The following is a 14,164-nucleotide window of genomic DNA, read 5'->3' on the forward strand; positions in this document are numbered from 1 at the left end:
TATTATTAATATTGTTAACTTTACTATATTTGCTAAAATAATATTACTTTTAGTTAACATATTAAAATATAATCTTCTTGACCTGCGGCCTATATACCTCCCTCTGAAGCTACCCAGTCCAGTAATGTAAATCATCAACCTTAGAAAATTAAAAGAGGAAAAATGCTTTCACCTGGTCTTACTTACAAAAGGACCAATTGAGTTTAATATCGCTCTCAACCATAGATCTACATCGTATTAAGACATATATTTTATCTATTGAGAGAACGACTTATATACGGTTGGTGGCGACGTCGGATGGATTAAAGCATCCTCATTTTATTCTTCATGGCTCTCCTCTACTTTTCAATGTAATCCAACCTTTATAGGTATAATTTTTCTTTTCTGGTTATCTCTATAAAAAAGACCGATGAGAGCAACACAAAAGGAGTAGGTGAGCGAAAAAAAAAAAGAAGCTATAAACCCCTTTTGATATTATTAAACATTATTAATTTTCTAAAAATATTATTAATAAAAATATTATATTTATTAAAAATATTATCAATTTTTTAGTTTTGTTAAAAAAGACTTCACAATTGTCAGCATCGCTGAAAGAAACAAATGGGGGCATAACCACTGTTATTAATATGCTTCTGTCACAATATTTTTCAAGAGAGATGTCGATTTATGATTCGATCCACGAATGGTCCATTTTGAACAAATTTAGGATTGGCTTATCTAAATTTATTTATTAAATAAATTAAATTTAGATTTAGACCTTGGGTCGAATCAATCATAATCCGATCTATTTTTTAATTTCTTAAAAATCTATTAGAGATGTTTAAAACGTGTACGGAAATATTAAAAGAAACAGGTCCCATCTTGGCTCGGCCTGGTCGCCTCGACATGGCCTTGTCGATCCCACCATTGATTTCAACGATCGCGATCTTTTTAATTGACACGCAATGGGAGCGTGCCGGTGTCCCCGGGCAAAACCAACGTCTGAATATAAACGTTTAACAAGAAATTGACACACGTTTTAGATTTGGTGCAGGGCGTAGCTTTCATTTCTGTTGACCAGCTAATGATACACGTTTCACGTACATCCCAACGATGGAGATTTCTGCGATTCAAATTTCAATCAGTTTAACCGGTCGTTCTCCATTTGGCCGATAAAAATCGTGCAATGGATGGTTTTCCATTTTGACTGATAAAATTCCAATGGTTCAAGTGAACCCACTTCCTCTGATGCATATGCATTGGCCATGCATACATTGTTAAATTCAGCATATTGACATGTTCCATAGGAGTTAAATATGATATACCGGACCTACTTTACAAGGATTAAATACCATATATTAGGTGCGATCATATAAATAATGAGAATGTAGTCCATTGGCCTCGAAAAATAGATTAAAAAATGCTTGTCGGAATTACAATACCTCCTTTGAAAATGATTTATAGTTCGTTAAAAATATTTATATAAGCAATATGTTGGTTTTGGAAACTGATTTATAAGTTCCTATTCGAAATTGTAGGCAAAATATGGGTTCTGGAAAATGGCTTGTATATTGCTATTTAGAAATATTTTTATACGAAATATTGATTATTAAAATCTTGTCTCTATTAATGGTATTAGTTTGATAAAGGCATTATATATTTTACTTGTTCGATCCTTTTAGCTATGATTTTTGATTGCTTATTTGCCTTTTAGCTTTGTCTTCTTCTCTTTCTTTCTGAAGCTCGAGATTACAATGTGAATATATAGTAAGGCCTTGCAGAGTTGGATCGACCCAGCCACTATAGTTTTATTTTGAAACATTCTCTAATATCATGGTTTTGCAAAATTTATTGGAACTTAAAGGATTTGAAATGTTTTATAGGTTTATTTATAAATTATCTTAATTTATAGCCGTGTAATGTTGGTTGTGGTTCCATTTGTATAAATAGTATTACTTTTCATATTGACCATTATATAATTATTGTTTTATTACTATGTCAGCTATTGTTGGGGGAAAAACCCCAAGTCATACATCCACGGAGGCGCTCGGCCGAAGTACGCCGACCGGAAAGCCGCTCGGCCGAAGAGCGCCGACCGGAAAGCTGCTCGGCCAAGGAGTGCCGGCCAGAAAGCTGCTCGGCCAAAGGATGCCGACCAGGAAGGCGCTCGACTAGAGGGCGCCGACCAGAGTGCGCGCCAAGAGGTGCCCAACCAAAATAAGCTGCTCGGTTAGAAAGTGCCGACCAAAGACGGCGCCGAGGCGCTCTGCTAGAAGGTGCTCGCCTAAAGGGCGCCGACCAGGAGTGCTCAAAGCAGCCCCGCCACAGGGCGCCCCATTGGGCGACCAGCTCGGCTCGGCACCCTTGCCGAGCCGATGCCTTAACCAAATGTTCAACCTCCGCCTAAAGTCCAAGGGACTTGACAACTCCTACGGCTTGCGACCTGCCACTATCTCCAAGCCATCAAGGCGTAAGATCTCCGCAGGCGTTCGGCACGATCTGCCATTAATGCATGAGACTCCCTCAAGTCTCCGATGCACTCAGGCATTTAATGAACACGGCCCAAGACGATCTCCGGATCACTGAACCATCAGAGCGCATGGCTCTACCTGACCGCCGGTTCATTCGGTAATAAATGCACTTATCATCCACAGACCCCAGGCCCGCTACGGCCGGCGGTTCAACCACTCCAACAGGTCCGATCGACCGTGACAACTCCCTGGTTCCGGTCTGATTCGGCCCCGTTCTCCACTATGCCATAAATGGGCCAAATCGTGCCCAATTATCACAGACAGGGACAAATCCCCCGGTTACCTCCCAGGTAACGTAATCCCCTCCTATAAAAGGGAACCTGGGAGAACCAAGGGGGGGGACAACGAAAACGGAAACAGATCCCCGGGACTGAACCCGCCGGGAAGCACAGACACAATTGAGGACATCATCCTCTTCGTCTTCTTTATCTTATCCAAATGTTCTTGCTGTCTTCTCCATATACTCTCTTCCCTGCTCTCTCCACATATTGGCCCCCTCTGACTTAAGCATCGGAGGGCCGGCGTCGGGGAGCCCGGCCACCGGCTTTTTGCAGGACTTACACCCTCCAGGAGGACGTCGCCGGCCGGCGCACCGCCGTCCGCCCCCTGTAGCAGCGGAGCTCCTCCTTTCCTGGCTTCGCGGCGGCCCCCGGGTCCAATTTCCAGCAACAGTTGGCGCTAGAGGAAGGGCCCGAGTTCGCTACCATGAAGCTAAGAAGCAAAGGGGCTTCCAACGCCTCTCGACGTCCTCCACCAAGCCCAGAATGTTCCGTTCGGAACTCACCACCCCCGGTTGAGCCAGCACCTCAAGTTCAACCGGAACAATTTGATGCCCTGGTGCAGCAAGTGCAGGCGTTGGCTACTGCCGTCCAAAGCTTGCAACCCAGGGGCATCCCAGCAGCACCGCCTCCCCCAGCCCCAGTTCAACCGGAGCCCCCTACAAGCGGGCTTCCTCTTCGAGGTCAGGACTCTCAAGTCCAGGCCTCCCTCTGGAGAGAGCACCCAGTCAGAGATCACGGAGGCTGGCCACAGCCTTCAGAAGCTGAGTCGGTTCCAGGGCAACCTGCACCCGGAGGAACCGCTGTAGCGATCCTCCAGAATGATGAACTCGACAAGAAGGTCGAAAAGCTGGAGCGCCAAATCCAGGCACTCCACGGGAGAAAATCGGGACGTAACGGCGACTTCGAGTTCAATACGAAGTCGCCCTTCTCCCAGGAGATTGAAGATGAACCGGTTCCCCTCCGGTTCAAGATGCCCCAGGTGGAGCCTTACAACGGCAAGGCTGATCCCTTTGACCACCTGGAGAGTTACCGGGTCTTAATGGCCCTACAAGGAGCCTCGGAAGCCATGATGTGCAAAGCTTTCCCGGCGACACTCCGAGGACCAGCCCGGCTTTGGTTCACCGGGCTGAAGCCAAGTACTGTCTCCTCCTTTGAGCAGCTCGGCAGACAGTTTGCCGGCAACTTCGCCGCTAGCCAGCCCCAGCGGCGGACATCCGACTCCCTCCTCGACATCAAACAAAAGGAGGGAGAGTCCTTAAAGGAATATCTGGACCGGTTCACCGCCGCAACATGGAAAGTCCGGGAGCTTGACCAGTCAATCGCCATGTCGGCGCTGAAGACTGGAGCCCGGTCCTACAGATTCCTCTTCTCGATTGAGAAGAATTTCCCAGCGGACCTTACAGAAATGTTCGCTCGGGCCCGGAAGTATGCCAAGGCTGAGGAAGCCGTGGCCGTCAGGCGGGGCGGGACCGAGCAGAACTCCAAGAAGAGGCGCCGCGAGGAATGCGGCCGACCCAGAAGCCCGTCTCCACGACGAGCTAAGAATCCGCCCCGCCCGAAGAGTCCACCCCGGTTGAGAGGACCGCCGCAGCAGAGGTCACTCCGCCCGAGGTTCCCACTGCAGGCCCGTGCACCTGAAGGGAGGTATGAAAAGTATACTCCCCTCAATGCTCCTCGGGCTGAAATCCTCATGGAGATTGAGAATCGGGATTGCATCCGGCTCCCCCCTCCAAAGCCAGACACCAGAATCCGGCGTGATCTCCGGAAGTATTGCCGTTTTCACCGGGATTACGGCCATGATACCGAGGATTGTTATCAGCTCCGAAATGAGATCGAAGCACTCATTCGCCGAGGGGTGCTCGATCGGTTTGTGCAAGGCCGGCGTGAAGGGAAGAAGCCAGCCGAAGGAGCAGCACAGCCTGAAGGTTCCAATGCCAACAGGCCCATCGCCGGCGTCATCAACACTATCCGAGGAGGGACCTCGGCTGGGGAAGCCTCAGGGGAAGGAGCCTCCTCGAAGCGCCCGCGCACCTCTGAAGCCATCTCCTTCTCAGATGACGATCTAGAAGGAGTCGAAACTCCCCATGATGATGCCATGGTCATCTCCATGATCATAAATAAATTTGATGTAAAACGCATCCTGGTTGATAATGGAAGCTCGGCGAATGTTTTGTATTTTGATGCTTATTGTAAAATGGGGATGACAAAAGAACAGCTACGGAGGATGAATGCTCCGCTAGTTGGATTCACTGGGGATTCAGTCCCAGTAGAGGGCGAGATCGACCTTCTGGTCACAGCCGGGCTCGCCCCTCGTGAAAGTACCGTGGGTATGAGCTTCCTTGTGATACGCCTGCCCTCGGTTTACAACGCCATCCTTGGAAGGCCAGGACTCAACGCCCTCCGAGCAGCGGTCTCAACTCACCACCTGCTGATGCGATTCCCCACCAGCCAGGGAGTCGGTGAAGTCCGAGGGGACCAAATGGTGGCAAGGCGATGCTACCTGGCGACCCACGAGGCAAAACGACCAGCCGAGGTGCCCGCCCCAACGATTGACCAGCCCTCAACTGAAGTTATGGAGGCACGGGTCAACCCCCAGAAAGAGCGGGTAGAGCCTGGTGAGTTGTTAATTCAAGTTCCCTTACGAGAGAACTTTCCCGAGCTAACCGTGCAGATCGGCTCTGGCCTTGGCGAAAACGAGAGGAGTCGCCTCGTCGACTTCCTACGGGACAATATGGATGTCTTCGCCTGGTCGCCTGTAGACATGCCGGGGATAGACCCGGAGGTCATGGTCCACCGGCTTCAGGTGAAGCCGACCTGCAAGCCCGTGCGACAAAAGAAGCGAGGCGCCGCCCCTGAACGACAACGAGCAGCAGCCGAGGAGGTCGGCAAGCTCCTTGAAGCCGGCTTCATCCGGGAGATATCCTACCCGGAATGGCTCGCCAATGTGGTCCTCGTCAAAAAAGCTAGCGGAAAGTGGCGTATGTGCGTGGACTACACCGACCTGAATAAAGCCTGCCCGAAGGACAGCTTTCCACTTCCCAGCATCGACCAGCTCGTGGACTCCACCTCGGGTCACGAGCTGCTGGCATTCATGGACGCCTTTTCCGGATATAACCAGATCCGCATGGCGCCAGAAGACGAGGAAAAGACAACCTTCATCACCGACGGGGGAACCTACTGCTACAAAGTGATGCCATTCGGTCTAAAAAATGCCGGGGCGACTTATCAAAGGCTGGTCAGCCGGATCTTCAAAGACCAAATAGGCCGAAACATGGAGGTCTACGTGGATGACATGCTGGTGAAAAGCAAGGCGGCGCAAGACCACATAGCCGACCTCAACGAAGCATTCTCCACACTCCGAAAGTACCAGATGAAGCTCAACCCAGCTAAATGTGCATTCGGGGTCACCTCCGACAAATTCCTCGGCTTCATCATTACACAACGAGGAATCGAGGCCAATCCAGAGAAGATCCGAGCCCTCCAAAGGATGACGCCTCCCAGAACGGTCAAGGAGGTACAGCGGCTCACGGGCCGAGTGGCAGCCCTCGGGAGGTTTATCTCCCGCTCAGCCGAGCGCTGCCTTCCATTCTTTGCAGCCCTCAAGAAGCCGAAGAACTTTTTGTGGTCGGACGAGTGCCAGCAATCTTTTGAAGAGCTCAAGCACCTGCTGGCTTCCCCTCCCCTACTCACGAAGCCTCAACAGGGTGAGCTCCTCTACTTGTATTTAGCTGTCTCCCCTGTTGCGGTAAGCTCGGTCTTGGTCCGAGAGGAGGGGAAACTTCAGAAACCGGTGTATTACACCAGCCGGGTCTTAAGGGATGCTGAGACCCGATACTCCAAGCTTGAGAAGACCGCCTATGCTTTGGTCATCTCAGCTCGGAGGCTCCGACCCTACTTCCAAGCTCACACAGTGGCTGTGCTGACTGACCAGCCGATCAAGCAGATCCTGCAGAGATCAGATCGTGCGGGTCGGATCACTAAATGGGCCATTGAGCTCGGAGAATTCGACATTGAGTACCGGCCCAGACAGGCGATCAAAGCACAAGCACTCGCAGACTTTATAGCCGAGTGCACCATACCAGATGAGGTCGAGCCTGAACCCGAGCCACCGCTGGAGCGGACCCCGAGTTTTACATGGGCTCTACATGTCGATGGCTCTTCAAACTCGGGGGGTAGTGGAGCAGGATTTATTCTCACCAGCCCGGAGGGGGTGGTCGCCGAGTAGGCCCTGCGCCTCGAGTTTCCTGCTTCCAATAACATGGCGGAGTATGAAGCGCTCGTCGTCGGGCTTAAGCTAGCCAAAGAGCTAAGAGTGAAGGACTTGAAGGCCTTCAGTGATTTTCAGCTCGTCGTCAACCAAATTGTGGGCGACTTCGAAGCCAGAGACCCGACCATGCAGAAGTATCTCCAGAAGGTACGGGATCTCGCCTCGACCTTGGACTCTTTCCACATTCAACATATTGCCAGGTCGGAGAATCTCAGGGCCGACCAGCTATCAAAGCTGGCGTCCTCTCGCATGAGCGAGCTTCCCAAAGAGGCAGTCCTGGAATATCTCCAAAAGCCCAGCACAGACGAGCCCGAGCAGACCCTCTGCACCGAGCTCGAGCCAAGCTGGATGGATGGACTCATCAGCTATCTGCAAGACGAAACCCTCCCTGCTGATGTACGAGAGGCTCGCCGAATCAAGCGCCTCGCCACCCGATACATACTATACGAGGGAAAGCTCTATCGGAAATCCTTCACCTCTCCCCTTCTCAGATGCCTTCGCCCAACGGAAGCTAATTATGCCCTGCGCGAAGTCCACGAAGGAATTTGTGGAAACCATCTGGGAGGACGAGCCTTGGCCCATAAAATTCTGCGCCAAGGATATTATTGGCCGACACTCCAGAAGGATGCTATGGATTTCGTCTAAAGATGCGACCGGTGCCAAAGGAACGCCAATGTTCAGCGCCGGCCCTCGGCTCCTTTGACTTCTATCAGCTCCCCTTGGCCTTTTGCCCAGTGGAGAATTGACATCCTCGGGCCATTTCCTCTGGCCACCGGGCAAAGGAAGTTCCTGGTCGTCTCCATCGACTACTTCACTAAGTGGGTGGAAGCTGAGCCCCTCGCCCGGATCACCGAGCAGAAGATGCGGGATTTCGTTTGGAAGTCTATCATTTGCAGATTTGGGCTCCCCCGCATCCTTATCTCTGACAACGGTCGCCAGTTCGACAACATCCATTTCAGAGAGTTCTGTTCCGAGCTTGGCATTGACCACCGCTTCACCTCGGTCGCGCATCCTCAGACAAACGGAGAAACCGAGGTAACAAATCGTACTATTTTGCAGGGTCTCAAAACCAGGCTCGACAAATCCAAAGGATAATGGGTCGAAGACCTATACAATGTCCTGTGGGCCTACCGGACTACGTTCCGCGTCCCCACCGGCGAGACTCCCTTCAACCTGACATATGGGACGGAGGCCGTCATTCCACTAGAGATTGGGCTCCCCTCTCCAAGAGTCGAGCACCACGATGCTAGCTCCAACTCTTCGCAGCTCAGAGGCAACCTCGACCTGATCGAGGAAACAAGGGAGGTCGTCCGAGTGCGTATGGCAAGGTACCAACAAAAGATAGCTCAGTACTACAACGCCAGGGTCAAAGTCAAATCTTTCAGACCAGGGGACCTTGTCCTAAGAAGAGCTGAAACCTCCCGACCAACTGAGCGAGGGAAGCTGGCCCCGAATTGGGAGGGACCATACCGAGTCACGCGCATTCGCCGACCCGGAGCTTATCAATTGGAGTCTCTAGATGGGACTCCCATTCCGCGGAGCTGGAGCTCTGAAAATCTCCGCGTGTACCACCAGTAGAACCCTAAGGGGTCCCTCATTATTCAACCATTAAATTTCATTCTATGAATTTCACTCTATGAATTTCATTTCACGATAAACTGATGGTTTGCGAACTTATTCCGAGCTCACCAATTTTTTTGATTATCTCATGGCATCAGGTTTATTCTTCTTCCCTAACCACGGTTGGGATGCCCTGATACCTCGGGATGATGGAGTACCTGCGTGGACTCCCTGAAGATGTCCATGAGTTTATGGTGCGCTCTCCATCAACGAGCTCGGCTCGTTCTCCTACCCTGGCCACGGTCAGGATGCCCCGAGACGTCGGGATGCCCCGGTTACCGGGAAGCTCGAGGCGTCGAGACATGAGTAGCGGTCCTCTCTGACCGGACGAGCTCGGCTCGTGCTCCATTGATTATTGAGTAGCGGTCCTCTCTGACCGAACGAGCTCGGCTCGTGCTCCATCGATTATTGAGAAGCGGTCCTCTCTGACCGGACGAGCTCGGCTCGTGCTCCATCGACTATTGAGTAGCGGTCCTCTCTGACCAGACGAGCTCGGCTCGTGCTCCATCGATTATTGAGTAGCGGTCCTCTCTGACCGGACGAGCTCGGCTCGTGCTCCATCGATTATTGAGTAGCGGTCCTCTGACCGGATGAGCTCGGCTCGTGCTCCATTTATTGAGTAGCGGTCCTCTCTGACTGGACGAGCTCGGCTCGTGCTCCATCGATTGTTGAATAGCGGTCCTCTGACCGGACGAGCTCGGCTCGTGCTCCTACCCCGACCTCGGCCGGGATGCCTCGAGACGTCGAGATGCCCCGGTTCATCGGGATGCCCCGATACGTTGGGATGTTGTCTTTATTGGCCAAACGAGCTCGGCTCATTCTTTACCAGCTTCAACCAACGAGCTCGGCTCGTTCCTTCATCGATGGATTTCTCTATCGACGCCCTCCAAAAACGGAGTCCGAGCAGAGAAGCGTCTTCAGTCGCCTCGGCGCCAGGACGCACACGGTACAAGGTACCTATTTATTTAATGTCTTTACATTACCTATTATTGGATTTCTCTGTCGACGCCCTCCAAAAACGGAGTCCGAGCAGAGAAGCGTCTTCAGTCGCCTCGGCGCCAGGATGCACACGGTACAAGGTACCTATTTATTTAATGTCTTTACATTACCTATTATTGGATTCCTCTGTCGACGCCCTCCAAAAACGGAGTCCGAGCAGAGAAGCGTCTTCAGTCGCCTCGGCGCCAGGACGCACACGGTACAAGGTACCTATTTATTTAATGTCTTTACATTACCTATTATTGGATTTCTCTGTCGACGCCCTCCAAAAACGGAGTCCGAGCAGAGAAGCGTCTTCAGTCGCCTCGGCGCCAGGACGCACACGGTACAAGGTACCTATTTATTTAATGTCTTTACATTACCTATTATTGGATTTCTCTGTCGACGCCCTCCAAAAACGGAGTCCGAGCAGAGAAGCGTCTTCAGTCGCCTCGGCGCCAGGACGCACACGGTACAAAGTACCTATTTATTTAATGTCTTTACATTACCTATTATTGGATTCCTCTGTCGACGCCCTCCAAAAACGGAGTCCGAGCAGAGAAGCGTCTTCAGTCGCCTCGGCGCCAGGACGCACACGGTACAAGGTACCTATTTATTTAATGTCTTTACATTACCTATTATTGGATTCCTCTGTCGACGCCCTCCAAAAACGGAGTCCGAGCAGAGAAGCGTCTTCAGTCGCCTCGGCGCCAGGACGCACACGGTACAAGGTACCCATGTATTTAATGTTTCTACATCATTTTATCTATTTCTCTGCCGACGTCCTCGAAGAACGGAGTCTGAGCAGAGAAGCGTCTTCAGTCGCCTCGGCGCAAGGACGCATACGGTACAAGGTACCCATTTACTTAATGTTTTTACATTATCTATTCTGTTTTTGAATTTCTCTGCCGACGTCCTCGAAGAACGGAGTCCGAGCAGAGAAGCGTCTTCAGCCGCCTCGGCGCAAGGATGCATACGGTACAAGGTACCCATTCATTTAATGCTTCTACATTGTCTTGGATTTTTCTCTGCCGATGTCCTCAAAGAACGGACGCCGAGCAGAGGAGCGTCTTCAATCGCCTCGGCGAAGGAGTGCTCATGACACCAGCGTATTATTACACTAAGTCCCGTGAATTCCCGTCACGAGTTGACGAGCATTCGACCCATTCGTTGGAAACGAATCTGGTCCGCCCCGGCAATGCGAGGGTCGAAGTTCACTAATTACGCAAAAATTTTAAGTCCTAGAGACCGCCTTAGGGCTCGGTCGAATTCTGGACTGAGCTCGGAAAGACTTTCCGAGCCCAAATCCTTGGTATAAGCACAAGCGTTGTTATACCACTAGTCGAAGAACCGAGCAATGGAGCTCGGCAAGCCAAACTCAAACTCAAACCCTGTGGCGGGAAAAGCTGAGGCCCTAGAGCCCATATCCTCGGAACCTAAAACGGATCCGAGCAGAAAAACTTTAGGCTACGACAGACGAGTTTTCAAAAAAGAAATGTATATTCATTTCAAAAAGGCCCGTAGGCTAAGTACAAAATCCGGGTTTGGCCCTTACAAGTATGGGAAGCCATCCCGACTTTACAAGAAATGACAATTACATCGGAGGCTCGAGCTCGACCACCTCGGCCTCGGCAGTACCAGGAGTGGTTGGCTCGGCTGCCGGTACCTCTTCGATGGCCTCGGCAGCAATAGGAGTAGCCTCGGGGGCGACCTCGGTCACTTCGGGGACAGCTATGGTCGCCTCGGCCCCCGGAGTTTCTGCCTCCGCCTCTGGAGTTTCTGCCTCTGTTTCCGCCCTCCCTGCTCCCGGCTGGAGCAGGTTAACATCAAAATCCGGGAGAAGCCGCCGCAGCTGATTGCGGAAATCCCGGAAGCCTTGGATCAGCCCGTTCACGCCCTCCTCAGCCATGAGTTCGTGAAACTCTTCCGACTCACGGAAGAGCTTCACTGCGTTTTGGGCGTTCTCCCGGGCCTCTATCTCCCGGGCCTCGTGGTAAGCGGCTCTCCGCTCGAGGTCCCTCAGCTCCTGCTCGAGCTCCGAATGTCGGAGGCGGGCATTTCCCACCTCCTGCTCGCGGGAGGCCAACGCCTGCTCGGCCTTAGCCAATCGAGCCTCCGCGGCGCGCAGCTCGGACCTTGCCAATGCGTGCGCGCCCTTCTCTTCATCGAGCTCGGCTGTCAGAGCTCGAATCCTTTCATCGGATGCTCCGACCTTCTCTTGGAGCACCCGTTGTTCGGCCTCAGAGGCCTGGTACTTCTCTTCGGAGGCTTGGTACTTCGCCTCGGCGGCCATGTACCTTCTCTGGGCCTCCTCATAGCCGCGCTGGCACCTCCGGGCTTTCTCCCGGTATTCTTGAACCAGGTGCATCAGCATCTCCGTCTCGTGCAAATACTGTAAAGAAGACGAAAAGGAAAATATAAGGCGCCGCTAGTAGAAAAACAATACAGATTACTCAGGCGAAAAATTTTGCTTACCCGGACGGAGTTGCAGCGCGTAGCGTCCATAAAAGCGTTGTAGCTCATGGACTGCATTATGGCCCGGTCGGCCGGGAGCAGCGCAAGCCGAAAAACTTCGCGCGCCACTCGCGGGTTTTCGAGGGCCGAATCGCCCTCGAACACCGACCAGGTGGGTGCGAAGGGCACCCGTTCTTCCGAGCTCAAAGGGCCCGGGAGGCCAGCGCCATCTGGCCTAGGTGGAGCCGACCCCAAGGCTCCTTGACCGCTCCCCGGTTGGGAGCTAAGGGGCTGGGGTCGGGCGAGCGGCTGGTCTAACCGCCGCACAACTACAGCGGGGCGTGCAACCACGGGACCCGCTGAACTCCTCCCCTGGTCGGCAACTGGAGCGTCCTGCCGACCAGGGACTTGCACCAAGGGCGCCGGGCATGGGGGCGCCATCGGGGTTCTGGAGCCCGAGCCCCCGAGCCCGCGCCCTCTCTCCGATCAGCCTCAGGGCGCGCAGGCTGAGAAGGCCCCGCCTCGGAGATAGCGGGGCGAGAAGACCCCGCCTCGGGATGCGTAGGGCGGGAAGAGCCCGCCTCGGCCACCACCGCTGCCGAGGGAGTCGAGGTTACCGAGACCTTCTGCTTCTTTCTCGGCTCCGCGGGCTCCCCCGAGAGCTCGGCTGCCCTCTTCTGGAAGCGGGCGTAAAGGACTTCACTCTTGGTCACCATTTTTGCGATGTCTGCAAAGATAAGCAAAATTAGAACATTAGAACAATAAGGAAATAAAAAGTTGCTGTAACTATCCTTACCCTGAGGACGTGCCGAGCTCAAGCCCACGTTCACCAGGGCGTCCTCGCTAATGAGGCCATTCAGCAAAATCCCGTCCCCAAGGCTGCGGATGGTGTCGAAGATCTCCTGCTCACGCGGAGAAAGCTGGGGGAGCCTGTTGATGGATTTAAGCTGGGCCGGCCTCCACCTGGGGTCAAACCCCCAGGACTGTGCAGAACCAAGGAAGAAGAATTTCTCCTTCCAGCCATGAATGGACGAAGGAGCACCTTGAAAGAGTGGCCGACCCGCCCGAAGGGCGATGTAGAGCCACTCTCCGTCTCCCGGGTTCGACTTAAAAATAAAAAGTCGCCGGAAGACGTTGACAGAGGTAGGAATCCCCTGCAGTAAACACAGTGACAGGAAACCCATCACTGTCCTCCAAGCGTTTGGAGTAAGTTGCGCCGGAACCAACTGGCATACCGCCAACAACTCATTCACAAAGCTGTGGAGAGGGAATCGGAGGCCGGCCCAGAGTGACTCCGAGTGCACTCCGATCCGGCCTACCGGAGGATCGGTTACCCGATCCCTTCGCCTGGCGGGTTCCAAACGGAACCCGTGAAGAGGGAAAAACCACTCTTCGGTCATCTCGACCTCCAGGGCACTCATGGTGGACACTACTTCGCTAGGCAAAGAACCCATTGCAAGAGAGAGAAAATCAAAAAGAAGAGGGACCTGAGGGAAACGCCGGAGAGAAGGAACTTCGGTCTGAGGAAGACTGGAAGGAAAGCTGGAAGCAGAAGGCAATAGAAAGAGGACAAGGAGCCAGGGAGAGTTTAAATAGACCTCCCCAACGGCCCAGATTAGCGAGAAAAACGCTGTGTCCTGTTTAGATGGCGACGCGTGTCGATCCAAAAGACAGAACGACGCATTTAATTAGGGCTAGCGCTTCGGACACTAAAGCGCCCCATCGGATCGCGCGGAAAGGCGTCCGCAATCGAAGATCGTGCGGCCCCATCATGAGCCCACGACGCGAGAACGCTTCGCAAAAGGTGTCCCAATAATGAGACTCTTCGGGAAAGAAGAGACGCCGCCTATTAAAGGCACCTCGAAGCGTTCGATAACTCAAAACGCGCAGTAAATCGAAATTTTCGGAATTCATAATGACCCAATTAAAGCTACTTCCCGCGCTCCAGCTGGTAGCCAACTGGAGCTCGGAAGTCGGGGGGTAGTGTTGGGGGAAAAACCCCAAGTCATACATCCACGGAGGCGCTCGGCCGAAGTACGCCGACCGGAAAGCCG

This window comes from Phoenix dactylifera, chromosome 2 (genome assembly GCF_009389715.1).
Source record: "Phoenix dactylifera cultivar Barhee BC4 chromosome 2, palm_55x_up_171113_PBpolish2nd_filt_p, whole genome shotgun sequence".
Taxonomy (NCBI): Eukaryota; Viridiplantae; Streptophyta; class Magnoliopsida; order Arecales; family Arecaceae; genus Phoenix; species Phoenix dactylifera.